Source organism: Entelurus aequoreus, linkage group LG20 (assembly GCF_033978785.1).
Source record: "Entelurus aequoreus isolate RoL-2023_Sb linkage group LG20, RoL_Eaeq_v1.1, whole genome shotgun sequence".
In the NCBI taxonomy this organism is placed as follows: domain Eukaryota; kingdom Metazoa; phylum Chordata; class Actinopteri; order Syngnathiformes; family Syngnathidae; genus Entelurus; species Entelurus aequoreus.
In genome coordinates, this window is record NC_084750.1 from 30,457,043 (window position 1) to 30,469,542 (window position 12,500).

At 38.6% G+C, this 12,500-nt stretch overlaps 17 non-coding genes across 17 annotated transcripts in view; all 17 read right to left on the bottom strand.

Moving 5' to 3' along the window:
* trnap-ugg (transfer RNA proline (anticodon UGG)) overlaps positions 1 to 23 on the bottom strand; it is a 72-nt gene extending 49 nt beyond the window's left edge. The window contains exon 1 of the tRNA in view: positions 1 to 23. This exon is cut by the window's left edge and continues 49 nt beyond it. This is a non-coding gene — a tRNA (tRNA-Pro).
* A 966-nt stretch (positions 24 to 989) lies between these two features.
* trnap-ugg (transfer RNA proline (anticodon UGG)) lies at positions 990 to 1,061 on the bottom strand. Its single transcript has one exon. It is a non-coding gene; the product is annotated as a tRNA-Pro (tRNA).
* Positions 1,062 to 1,226: 165 nt separating this feature from the next.
* Positions 1,227 to 1,298, bottom strand: trnap-agg (transfer RNA proline (anticodon AGG)). Its single transcript has one exon. It is a non-coding gene; the product is annotated as a tRNA-Pro (tRNA).
* A 278-nt stretch (positions 1,299 to 1,576) lies between these two features.
* trnap-ugg (transfer RNA proline (anticodon UGG)) lies at positions 1,577 to 1,648 on the bottom strand. The gene has a single exon. It is a non-coding gene; the product is annotated as a tRNA-Pro (tRNA).
* An 859-nt stretch (positions 1,649 to 2,507) lies between these two features.
* Positions 2,508 to 2,579, bottom strand: trnap-ugg (transfer RNA proline (anticodon UGG)). The gene has a single exon. It is a non-coding gene; the product is annotated as a tRNA-Pro (tRNA).
* A 4,396-nt stretch (positions 2,580 to 6,975) lies between these two features.
* trnap-ugg (transfer RNA proline (anticodon UGG)) lies at positions 6,976 to 7,047 on the bottom strand. The gene has a single exon. It is a non-coding gene; the product is annotated as a tRNA-Pro (tRNA).
* Positions 7,048 to 7,212: 165 nt separating this feature from the next.
* trnap-agg (transfer RNA proline (anticodon AGG)) lies at positions 7,213 to 7,284 on the bottom strand. Its single transcript has one exon. It is a non-coding gene; the product is annotated as a tRNA-Pro (tRNA).
* A 278-nt stretch (positions 7,285 to 7,562) lies between these two features.
* trnap-ugg (transfer RNA proline (anticodon UGG)) lies at positions 7,563 to 7,634 on the bottom strand. The gene has a single exon. It is a non-coding gene; the product is annotated as a tRNA-Pro (tRNA).
* An 858-nt stretch (positions 7,635 to 8,492) lies between these two features.
* On the bottom strand, positions 8,493 to 8,564 carry trnap-ugg (transfer RNA proline (anticodon UGG)). The gene has a single exon. It is a non-coding gene; the product is annotated as a tRNA-Pro (tRNA).
* A 165-nt stretch (positions 8,565 to 8,729) lies between these two features.
* trnap-agg (transfer RNA proline (anticodon AGG)) lies at positions 8,730 to 8,801 on the bottom strand. The gene has a single exon. It is a non-coding gene; the product is annotated as a tRNA-Pro (tRNA).
* A 278-nt stretch (positions 8,802 to 9,079) lies between these two features.
* On the bottom strand, positions 9,080 to 9,151 carry trnap-ugg (transfer RNA proline (anticodon UGG)). Its single transcript has one exon. It is a non-coding gene; the product is annotated as a tRNA-Pro (tRNA).
* A 165-nt stretch (positions 9,152 to 9,316) lies between these two features.
* trnap-ugg (transfer RNA proline (anticodon UGG)) lies at positions 9,317 to 9,388 on the bottom strand. Its single transcript has one exon. It is a non-coding gene; the product is annotated as a tRNA-Pro (tRNA).
* Positions 9,389 to 10,684: 1,296 nt separating this feature from the next.
* On the bottom strand, positions 10,685 to 10,756 carry trnap-ugg (transfer RNA proline (anticodon UGG)). Its single transcript has one exon. It is a non-coding gene; the product is annotated as a tRNA-Pro (tRNA).
* Positions 10,757 to 10,921: 165 nt separating this feature from the next.
* trnap-agg (transfer RNA proline (anticodon AGG)) lies at positions 10,922 to 10,993 on the bottom strand. Its single transcript has one exon. It is a non-coding gene; the product is annotated as a tRNA-Pro (tRNA).
* A 277-nt stretch (positions 10,994 to 11,270) lies between these two features.
* Positions 11,271 to 11,342, bottom strand: trnap-ugg (transfer RNA proline (anticodon UGG)). Its single transcript has one exon. It is a non-coding gene; the product is annotated as a tRNA-Pro (tRNA).
* Positions 11,343 to 12,199: 857 nt separating this feature from the next.
* On the bottom strand, positions 12,200 to 12,271 carry trnap-ugg (transfer RNA proline (anticodon UGG)). The gene has a single exon. It is a non-coding gene; the product is annotated as a tRNA-Pro (tRNA).
* A 165-nt stretch (positions 12,272 to 12,436) lies between these two features.
* trnap-agg (transfer RNA proline (anticodon AGG)) overlaps positions 12,437 to 12,500 on the bottom strand; it is a 72-nt gene continuing 8 nt past the window's right edge. The window contains exon 1 of the tRNA in view: positions 12,437 to 12,500. This exon is cut by the window's right edge and continues 8 nt beyond it. This is a non-coding gene — a tRNA (tRNA-Pro).

The following is a 12,500-nucleotide window of genomic DNA, read 5'->3' on the forward strand; positions in this document are numbered from 1 at the left end:
TCATACAACTAGACCAACAAGCCACAAAAAATGACCTTTCAACAAAAATTCTCATGAATTATGAGATTTTAACAAGGAACACAATCTAAAACTAGGTTTGTATATTGGCCTTTTACCACTAATTTAAAGGTATGGCTATTTTGATGCAAAAAAAATAACTAAGAGTTACAAGGTCTTTCGTAATCAATTAGAGCTCGTAATTTGAGGTCCCACTGTACTTTATTTTATACATTTTCATTGATCCCTTGAGTGTGCGCAGTTTGGGAAATTTAGCTGAGAGTTCAAAGCACCATTAAGGGCTTGTCCGGGAATTGAACCCGGGACCTCTCACACCCTAAGCGAAAATCATACGACTAGACCAACAAGCCCCAAAAAGCCTGTTTTCAGCAAAAAATCGCATGAATTGTGAGATTTTAACAAAGAACACAATCTAAAACTAAGTTTGTATATTGGCCTTTTACCACTAATTTAAAGGTATGGCTATTTTGATGCAAAAAAAAGAACTAAGGGTTACAAGCTCTTTCGTAAACAATTAGAGTTTGTAAATTGAAGTTTTACTGTATTTGATTTTATACATTTTCATTGATCCCTTGAGTGTGCGCAGTTTGGAAAATTGAGCTGAGAGTTCAAGAGCACTGTTAAGGCTTGTCCAGGCGTTGAACCCGGGACCTCTCGCACCCTAAGCGAAAATCATATGACGAGACCAACAAGCCCCTAAAAGTCTGTTTTCAACAAAAATTCTCCTGAATTGTGAGATTTTAACAAGGAACACAATCTAAAACTAAGTTTGTATATTGGCCTTTTACCACTAATTTAAAGGTATGGCTATTTTGATGCAAAAAAAAAAGAACTAAAGGTTACAAGTTCTTTCGTAAACAATTAGAGTTTGTAAATTGAGGTCCCACTGAATTTGATTTTATACATTTTCATTGATCCCTTGAGGGTGTGCAATTTGGAAAGTAAAGCTTAGAGTTTAGAATCACTGCTTAGGGCTTGTCCAGAATTTGAACCCGGGACCTCTCGCACCCAAAGCGAGAATCATACCACTAGACCAACAAGCCCTATGTTAAACTCCACCAAATTCTCAAAAAAGTTTATATTTTATCTGTGGAGACGACCTGTAACTGCACTTTTATTAACAAAAAATGTGATTCACTACAATATTCATTGGTCCCTTGAGTGTGCGCAGTTTGGAAAATTGAGGTGAGAGTTGAGAGCACCATTAAGGGCTTGTCCGGGAATTGAACCCGGGACCTCTCGCACCCTAAGCGAGAATCATACGACTAGACCAACAAGCCCCAAAAAGTCTGTTTTCAACAACAATTCTCATGAATTGTGAGATTTTAACAGGGAACACAATCTAAAACTAGGTTTGTATATTGACCTTTTACCACTAATTTAAAGGTATGGCTATTTTGATGCAAAAAAAAAAAAGAACTAAGTGTTACAAGCACTTTTGTAAACAATTAGAGTTTGTAAATTGAGGTCCCACTATTTTTGATTTTATACATTTTCAATGATCCCTTGAGGGGGGGCAATTTGGAAAATTAAGCTTAGAGTTAAGGATCACTGCTTAGGGCTTGTCCAGGAATTGAACCCGGGACCTCTCGCACCCAAAGCGAGAATCATACCACTAGACCAACAAGCCCTATGTTAAATTAGACCAAATTCTCAAAAAAGTTTATATTTTATCTGTGGAGACGACCTGTAACTGCACTTTTATTAACAAAAAATTTGATTCACAACAATTTTCATTGATCCCTTGAGTGTGCGCAGTTTGGAAAAATTAGCTGAGAGTTCAAAGCACCATTAAGGGCTTGTCCGGGAATTGAACCCGGGACCTCTCACACCCTAAGCGAAAATCATACGACTAGACCAACAAGCCCCAAAAAGTCTGTTTTCAGCAAAAAATCTCATGAATTGTGAGATTTTAACAAAGAACACAATCTAAAACTAAGTTTGTATATTGGCTTTTTACCACTAATTTAAAGGTATGGCTATTTTGATGCAAAAAAAAGAACTAAGGGTTACAAGCTCTTTCGTAAACAATTAGAGTTTGTAAATTGAAGTTTTACTGTATTTGATTTTATACATTTTCATTGATCCCTTGAGTGTGCGCAGTTTGGAAAATTGAGCTGAGAGTTGAGAGCACCATTAAGGGCTTGTCCAGGAATTGAACCCGGGACCTCTCGCACCCTAAGCGAGAATCATACGACTAGACCAACAAGCCCCAAAAAGTCTGTTTTCAACAACAATTCTCATGAATTGTGAGATTTTAACAGGGAACACAATCTAAAACTAGGTTTGTATATTGACCTTTTACCACTAATTTAAAGGTATGGCTATTTTGATGCAAAAAAAAAAAGAACTAAGTGTTACAAGCACTTTTGTAAACAATTAGAGTTTGTAAATTGAGGTCCCACTATTTTTGATTTTATACATTTTCAATGATCCCTTGAGGGGGGGCAATTTGGAAAATTAAGCTTAGAGTTAAGGATCACTGCTTAGGGCTTGTCCAGGAATTGAACCCGGGACCTCTCGCACCCAAAGCGAGAATCATACAACTAGACCAACAAGCCACAAAAAACGACCTCTGAACAAAAATTCTCATGAATTATGAGATTTTAACAAGGAACACAATCTAAAACTAGGTTTGTATATTGGCCTTTTACCACTAATTTAAAGGTATGGCTATTTTGATGCAAAAAAATAACTAAGGGTTACAAGGTCTTTCGTAATCAATTAGAGCTCGTAATTTGAGGTCCCACTGTACTTTATTTTATACATTTTCATTGATCCCTTGAGTGTGCGCAGTTTGGAAAAATTAGCTGAGAGTTCAAAGCACCATTATCCGATCATTACCTTATAAAATTTGAAGTTTTGACTCTTTGTCAACAAGCTAATAATAATAATAACTGCTATAGCGGCCGCAACATTAATGCTGCCACAACGATGACTCTTGCTGACCTACTGCCTTCGGTAATAGCACCATTCCCAAATTATGTCGGCTCTATTGATAAACTCACTAACAACTTTGACGATGCCTTGCGCGAAATTATTGATAGTATAGCACCGCTAAAGCAAAAAAGGGCCCCTAAAAGGCGCACCCCATGGTTTACAGAAGAAATTAGAGCTCATAAATTATCATGTAGAAAACTGGAACGCAAATGGCGCGCGACTAAACTTGAGGTTTTCCATCAAGCATGGAGTGATAGTTTAATAACTTATAAACGCATGCTTACCTTAGCTAAAGCTAAATACTACTCAAATCTCATCCGCCTCAACAAAAACGATCCTAAATTTCTGTTTAGTACAGTAGCATCGCTAACCCAACAAGGGACTCCTCCCAGTAGCTCCACCCACTCGGCAGATGATTTTATGAATTTCTTTAATAAGAAAATTGAACTCATTAGAAAGGAGATTAAAGACAACGCATCCCAGCTACAACTGGGTTCTATTAACACAAATACGACTGTATATACGACGGACACTGCCCTCCAAAATAGTCTCTCTATTTTTGATGAAATAACATTAGAGGAATTATTACAGCGTGTAAGTGGGATAAAACAAACAACATGTTTACTTGACCCACTTCCTGGGAAACTTATCAAGGAACTGTTTGTATTATTAGGTCCATCAGTGTTAAATATTATAAACTTATCACTTTCCTCCGGCACTGTTCCCCTAGCATTCAAAAAAGCGGTTATTCATCCTCTGCTCAAAAGACCTAACCTCGATCCTGACCTCATGGTAAACTACCGACCGGTCTCCCACCTTCCGTTTATTTCCAAAATTCTCGAAAAAATTGTTGCACAGCAGCTAAATGAACACTTAGCGTCTAACAATCTCTGTGAACCTTTTCAATCCGGTTTCAGGGCAAATCACTCTACGGAGACAGCCCTCGCAAAAATGACTAATGATCTATTGCTAACGATGGATTCTGATGCGTCATCTATGTTGCTGCTTCTTGATCTTAGCGCCGCTTTCGATACCGTCGATCATAATATTTTATTAGAGCGTATCAAAACACGTATTGGTATGTCAGACTTAGCCTTGTCTTGGTTTAACTCTTATCTTACTGACAGGATGCAGTGCGTCTCCCATAACAATGTGACCTCGGACTATGTCAAGGTAACGTGCGGAGTTCCCCAGGGTTCGGTTCTTGGCCCTGCACTCTTTAGTATTTACATGCTGCCGCTGGGTGACATCATACGCAAGTACGGTGTTAGCTTTCACTGTTATGCTGATGACACTCAACTCTACATGCCCCTAAAGCTGACCAACACGCCGGACTGTAGTCAGCTGGAGGCGTGTCTTAATGAAATTAAACAATGGATGTCCGCTAACTTTTTGCAACTCAACGCTAAGAAAACGGAAATGCTGATTATCGGTCCTGCTAGACACCAACATCTATTTAATAATACCACCTTAACATTTGACAACCAAACAATTAAACAAGGAGACTCGGTAAAGAATCTGGGTATTATCTTCGACCCAACTCTCTCGTTTGAGTCACACATTAAGAGTGTTACTAAAACGGCCTTCTTTCATCTCCGTAATATCGCTAAAATTCGTTCCATCTTGTCCACTAGCGACGCTGAGATCATTATTCATGCGTTCGTTACGTCTCGTCTCGATTACTGTAACGTATTATTTTCGGGCCTCCCTATGTCTAGCATTAAAAGATTACAGTTGGTACAAAATGCGGCTGCAAGGCTTTTGACAAAAACAAGAAAGTTTGATCATATTACGCCTATACTGGCTCACTTGCACTGGCTTCCTGTGCACTTAAGATGCGACTTTAAGGTTTTACTACTTACGTATAAAATATTACACGGTTTAGCTCCAGCCTATCTCGCCGATTGTATTGTACCATATGTCCCGACAAGAAATCTGCGTTCAAAGAACTCCGGCTTATTAGTGATTCCCAGAGCCAAAAAAAAAAAGTCTGCGGGCTATAGAGCGTTTTCTATTCGGGCTCCAGTACTCTGGAATGCCCTCCCGGTAACAGTTAGAGATGCTACCTCAGTAGAAGCATTTAAGTCCCATCTTAAAACTCATTTGTATAATCTAGCCTTTAAATAGACCCCCCCTTTTTTAGACCAGTTGATCTGCCGTTTCTTTTCTTCTCTCCTCTTCTCCCCTGTCCCTTGCGAGGGGGAGTTGCATAGGTCCGGTGGCCATGGATGAAGTGCTGGCTGTCCAGAGCCGGGACCCCGGGTGGACCACTAGCCTGTGCATCGGTTGGGGACATCTCTGCGCTGCTGACCCGTCTCCGCTCGGGATGGTTTCCTGTTGGCCCCGCTGTGGACTGGACTCCCGCTGATGTGTTGGATCCACTGTGGACTGGACTTTCACAATGTTATGTCAGACCCACTCGACATCCGTTGCTTTCGGTCTCCCCTAGAGGGGGGGGGGTTACCCACATATGCGGTCCTCTCCAAGGTTTCTCATAGTCATTCACCGACGTCCCACTGGGGTGAGTTTTTCCTTGCCCGTATGTGGGCTCTGTACCGAGGATGTCGTTGTGGCTTGTACAGCCCTTTGAGACACTTGTGATTTAGGGCTATATAAATAAACATTGATTGATTGATTGATTGATTAAGGGCTTGTCCGGGAATTGAACCCGGGACCTCTCACACCCTAAGCGAAAATCATACGACTAGACCAACAAGCCCCAAAAAGTCTGTTTTCAGCAAAAAATCTCATGAATTGTGAGATTTTAACAAAGAACACAATCTAAAACTAAGTTTGTATATTGGCCTTTTACCACTAATTTAAAGGTATGGCTATTTTGATGCAAAAAAAAGAACTAAGGGTTACAAGCTCTTTCGTAAACAATTAGAGTTTGTAAATTGAAGTTTTACTGTATTTGATTTTATACATTTTCATTGATCCCTTGAGTGTGCGCAGTTTGGAAAATTGAGCTGAGAGTTCAAGAGCACTGTTAAGGCTTGTCCAGGCGTTGAACCCGGGACCTCTCGCACCCTAAGCAAATATCATATGACGAGACCAACAAGCCCCTAAAAGTCTGTTTTCAACAAAAATTCTCCTGAATTGTGAGATTTTAACAAGGAACACAATCTAAAACTAGGTTTGTATATTGGCCTTTTACCACTAATTTAAAGGTATGGCTATTTTGATGCAAAAAAAATAACTAAGGGTTACAAGGTCTTTCGTAATCAATTAGAGCTCGTAATTTGAGGTCCCACTGTACTTTATTTTATACATTTTCATTGATCCCTTGAGTGTGCGCAGTTTGGGAAATTTAGCTGAGAGTTCAAAGCACCATTAAGGGCTTGTCCGGGAATTGAACCCGGGACCTCTCACACCCTAAGCGAAAATCATACGACTAGACCAACAAGCCCCAAAAAGCCTGTTTTCAGCAAAAAATCTCATGAATTGTGAGATTTTAACAAAGAACACAATCTAAAACTAAGTTTGTATATTGGCCTTTTACCACTAATTTAAAGGTATGGCTATTTTGATGCAAAAAAAAGAACTAAGGGTTACAAGCTCTTTCGTAAACAATTAGAGTTTGTAAATTGAAGTTTTACTGTATTTGATTTTATACATTTTCATTGATCCCTTGAGTGTGCGCAGTTTGGAAAATTGAGCTGAGAGTTCAAGAGCACTGTTAAGGCTTGTCCAGGCGTTGAACCCGGGACCTCTCGCACCCTAAGCGAAAATCCTATGACGAGACCAACAGGCCCCTAAAAGTCTGTTTTCAACAAAAATTCTCCTGAATTGTGAGATTTTAACAAGGAACACAATCTAAAACTAAGTTTGTATATTGGCCTTTTACCATTAATTTAAAGGTATGGCTATTTTGATGCAAAAAAAAAAGAACTAAAGGTTACAAGTTCTTTCGTAAACAATTAGAGTTTGTAAATTGAGGTCCCACTGAATTTGATTTTATACATTTTCATTGATCCCTTGAGGGTGTGCAATTTGGAAAGTTAAGCTTAGAGTTTAGGGCTTGTCCAGAATTTGAACCCGGGACCTCTCGCACCCAAAGCGAGAATCATACCACTAGACCAACAAGCCCTATGTTAAACTCCACCAAATTTTCAAAAAAGTTTATATTTTATCTGTGGAGACGACCTGTAACTGCACTTTTATTAACAAAAAGTGTGATTCACTACAATATTCATTGGTCCCTTGAGTGTGCGCAGTTTGGAAAATTGAGGTGAGAGTTGAGAGCACCATTAAGGGCTTGTCCGGGAATTGAACCCGGGACCTCTCGCACCCTAAGCGAGAATCATACGACTAGACCAACAAGCCCCAAAAAGTCTGTTTTCAACAACAATTCTCATGAATTGTGAGATTTTAACAGGGAACACAATCTAAAACTAGGTTTGTATATTGACCTTTTACCACTAATTTAAAGGTATGGCTATTTTGATGCAAAAAAAAAAAAGAACTAAGTGTTACAAGCACTTTTGTAAACAATTAGAGTTTGTAAATTGAGGTCCCACTATTTTTGATTTTATACATTTTCAATGATCCCTTGAGGGGGGGCAATTTGGAAAATTAAGCTTAGAGTTAAGGATCACTGCTTAGGGCTTGTCCAGGAATTGAACCCGGGACCTCTCGCACCCAAAGCGAGAATCATACCACTAGACCAACAAGCCCTATGTTAAATTAGACCAAATTCTCAAAAAAGTTTATATTTTATCTGTGGAGAAGACCTGTAACTGCACTTTTATTAACAAAAAATTTGATTCACAACAATTTTCATTGATCCCTTGAGTGTGCGCAGTTTGGAAAATTAGCTGAGAGTTCAAAGCACCATTAAGGGCTTGTCCGGGAACTGAACCCGGGACCTCTCGCACCCAAAGCGAGAATCATACAACTAGACCAACAAGCCACAAAAAATGACCTTTCAACAAAAATTCTCATGAATTATGAGATTTTAACAAGGAACACAATCTAAAACTAGGTTTGTATATTGGCCTTTTACCACTAATTTAAAGGTATTGGCTATTTTGATGCAAAAAAAATAACTAAGAGTTACAAGGTCTTTCGTAATCAATTAGAGCTCGTAATTTGAGGTCCCACTGTACTTTATTTTATACATTTTCATTGATCCCTTGAGTGTGCGCAGTTTGGGAAATTTAGCTGAGAGTTCAAAGCACCATTAAGGGCTTGTCCGGGAATTGAACCCGGGACCTCTCACACCCTAAGCGAAAATCATACGACTAGACCAACAAGCCCCAAAAAGCCTGTTTTCAGCAAAAAATCGCATGAATTGTGAGATTTTAACAAAGAACACAATCTAAAACTAAGTTTGTATATTGGCCTTTTACCACTAATTTAAAGGTATGGCTATTTTGATGCAAAAAAAAAAGAACTAAAGGTTACAAGTTCTTTCGTAAACAATTAGAGTTTGTAAATTGAGGTCCCACTGAATTTGATTTTATACATTTTCATTGATCCCTTGAGGGTGTGCAATTTGGAAAGTTAAGCTTAGAGTTTAGAATCACTGCTTAGGGCTTGTCCAGAATTTGAACCCGGGACCTCTCGCACCCAAAGCGAGAATCATACCACTAGACCAACAAGCCCTATGTTAAACTCCACCAAATTCTCAAAAAAGTTTATATTTTATCTGTGGAGACGACCTGTAACTGCACTTTTATTAACAAAAAATGTGATTCACTACAATATTCATTGGTCCCTTGAGTGTGCGCAGTTTGGAAAATTGAGGTGAGAGTTGAGAGCACCATTAAGGGCTTGTCCGGGAATTGAACCCGGGACCTCTCGCACCCTAAGCGAGAATCATACGACTAGACCAACAAGCCCCAAAAAGTCTGTTTTCAACAACAATTCTCATGAATTGTGAGATTTTAACAGGGAACACAATCTAAAACTAGGTTTGTATATTGACCTTTTACCACTAATTTAAAGGTATGGCTATTTTGATGCAAAAAAAAAAAAGAACTAAGTGTTACAAGCACTTTTGTAAACAATTAGAGTTTGTAAATTGAGGTCCCACTATTTTTGATTTTATACATTTTCAATGATCCCTTGAGGGGGGGCAATTTGGAAAATTAAGCTTAGAGTTAAGGATCACTGCTTAGGGCTTGTCCAGGAATTGAACCCGGGACCTCTCGCACCCAAAGCGAGAATCATACCACTAGACCAACAAGCCCTATGTTAAATTATACCAAATTCTCAAAAAAGTTTATATTTTATCTGTGGAGACGACCTGTAACTGCACTTTTATTAACAAAAAATTTGATTCACAACAATTTTCATTGATCCCTTGAGTGTGCGCAGTTTGGAAAAATTAGCTGAGAGTTCAAAGCACCATTAAGGGCTTGTCCGGGAATTGAACCCGGGACCTCTCGCACCCAAAGCGAGAATCATACAACTAGACCAACAAGCCACAAAAAATGACCTCTGAACAAAAATTCTCATGAATTATGAGATTTTAACAAGGAACACAATCTAAAACTAGGTTTGTATATTGGCCTTTTACCACTAATTTAAAGGTATGGCTATTTTGATGCAAAAAAAATAACTAAGGGTTACAAGGTCTTTCGTAATCAATTAGAGCTCGTAATTTGAGGTCCCACTGTACTTTATTTTATACATTTTCATTGATCCCTTGAGTGTGCGCAGTTTGGAAAAATTAGCTGAGAGTTCAAAGCACCATTAAGGGCTTGTCCGGGAATTGAACCCGGGACCTCTCACACCCTAAGCGAAAATCATACGACTAGACCAACAAGCCCCAAAAAGTCTGTTTTCAGCAAAAAATCTCATGAATTGTGAGATTTTAACAAAGAACACAATCTAAAACTAAGTTTGTATATTGGCCTTTTACCACTAATTTAAAGGTATGGCTATTTTGATGCAAAAAAAAGAACTAAGGGTTACAAGCTCTTTCGTAAACAATTAGAGTTTGTAAATTGAAGTTTTACTGTATTTGATTTTATACATTTTCATTGATCCCTTGAGTGTGCGCAGTTTGGAAAATTGAGCTGAGAGTTCAAGAGCACTGTTAAGGCTTGTCCAGGCGTTGAACCCGGGACCTCTCGCACCCTAAGCAAATATCATATGACGAGACCAACAAGCCCCTAAAAGTCTGTTTTCAACAAAAATTCTCCTGAATTGTGAGATTTTAACAAGGAACACAATCTAAAACTAGGTTTGTATATTGGCCTTTTACCACTAATTTAAAGGTATGGCTATTTTGATGCAAAAAAAATAACTAAGGGTTACAAGGTCTTTCGTAATCAATTAGAGCTCGTAATTTGAGGTCCCACTGTACTTTATTTTATACATTTTCATTGATCCCTTGAGTGTGCGCAGTTTGGGAAATTTAGCTGAGAGTTCAAAGCACCATTAAGGGCTTGTCCGGGAATTGAACCCGGGACCTCTCACACCCTAAGCGAAAATCATACGACTAGACCAACAAGCCCCAAAAAGTCTGTTTTCAGCAAAAAATCTCATGAATTGTGAGATTTTAACAAAGAACACAATCTAAAACTAAGTTTGTATATTGGCCTTTTACCACTAATTTAAAGGTATGGCTATTTTGATGCAAAAAAAAGAACTAAGGGTTACAAGCTCTTTCGTAAACAATTAGAGTTTGTAAATTGAAGTTTTACTGTATTTGATTTTATACATTTTCATTGATCCCTTGAGGGTGTGCAATTTGGAAAGTTAAGCTTAGAGTTTAGGGCTTGTCCAGAATTTGAACCCGGGACCTCTCGCACCCAAAGCGAGAATCATACCACTAGACTAACAAGCCCTATGTTAAACTCCACCAAATTTTCAAAAAAGTTTATATTTTATCTGTGGAGACGACCTGTAACTGCACTTTTATTAACAAAAAGTGTGATTCACTACAATATTCATTGGTCCCTTGAGTGTGCGCAGTTTGGAAAATTGAGGTGAGAGTTGAGAGCACCATTAAGGGCTTGTCCGGGAATTGAACCCGGGACCTCTCGCACCCTAAGCGAGAATCATACGACTAGACCAACAAGCCCCAAAAAGTCTGTTTTCAACAACAATTCTCATGAATTGTGAGATTTTAACAGGGAACACAATCTAAAACTAGGTTTGTATATTGACCTTTTACCACTAATTTAAAGGTATGGCTATTTTGATGCAAAAAAAAAAAGAACTAAGTGTTACAAGCACTTTTGTAAACAATTAGAGTTTGTAAATTGAGGTCCCACTATTTTTGATTTTATACATTTTCAATGATCCCTTGAGGGGGGGCAATTTGGAAAATTAAGCTTAGAGTTAAGGATCACTGCTTAGGGCTTGTCCAGGAATTGAACCCGGGACCTCTCGCACCCAAAGCGAGAATCATACCACTAGACCAACAAGCCCTATGTTAAATTAGACCAAATTCTCAAAAAAGTTTATATTTTATCTGTGGAGAAGACCTGTAACTGCACTTTTATTAACAAAAAATTTGATTCACAACAATTTTCATTGATCCCTTGAGTGTGCGCAGTTTGGAAAATTAGCTGAGAGTTCAAAGCACCATTAAGGGCTTGTCCGGGAACTGAACCCGGGACCTCTCGCACCCAAAGCGAGAATCATACAACTAGACCAACAAGCCACAAAAAATGACCTTTCAACAAAAATTCTCATGAATTATGAGATTTTAACAAGGAACACAATCTAAAACTAGGTTTGTATATTGGCCTTTTACCACTAATTTAAAGGTATGGCTATTTTGATGCAAAAAAAATAACTAAGAGTTACAAGGTCTTTCGTAATCAATTAGAGCTCGTAATTTGAGGTCCCACTGTACTTTATTTTATACATTTTCATTGATCCCTTGAGTGTGCGCAGTTTGGGAAATTTAGCTGAGAGTTCAAAGCACCATTAAGGGCTTGTCCGGGAATTGAACCCGGGACCTCTCACACCCTAAGCGAAAATCATACGACTAGACCAACAAGCCCCAAAAAGCCTGTTTTCAGCAAAAAATCGCATGAATTGTGAGATTTTAACAAAGAACACAATCTAAAACTAAGTTTGTATATTGGCCTTTTACCACTAATTTAAAGGTATGGCTATTTTGATGCAAAAAAAAAAGAACTAAAGGTTACAAGTTCTTTCGTAAACAATTAGAGTTTGTAAATTGAGGTCCCACTGAATTTGATTTTATACATTTTCATTGATCCCTTGAGGGTGTGCAATTTGGAAAGTTAAGCTTAGAGTTTAGAATCACTGCTTAGGGCTTGTCCAGAATTTGAACCCGGGACCTCTCGCACCCAAAGCGAGAATCATACCACTAGACCAACAAGCCCTATGTTAAACTCCACCAAATTCTCAAAAAAGTTTATATTTTATCTGTGGAGACGACCTGTAACTGCACTTTTATTAACAAAAAATGTGATTCACTACAATATTCATTGGTCCCTTGAGTGTGCGCAGTTTGGAAAATTGAGGTGAGGGTTTAGAGCACCATTAAGGGCTTGTCCGGGAATTGAACCCGGGACCTCTCGCACCCTAAGCGAGAATCATACGACTAGACC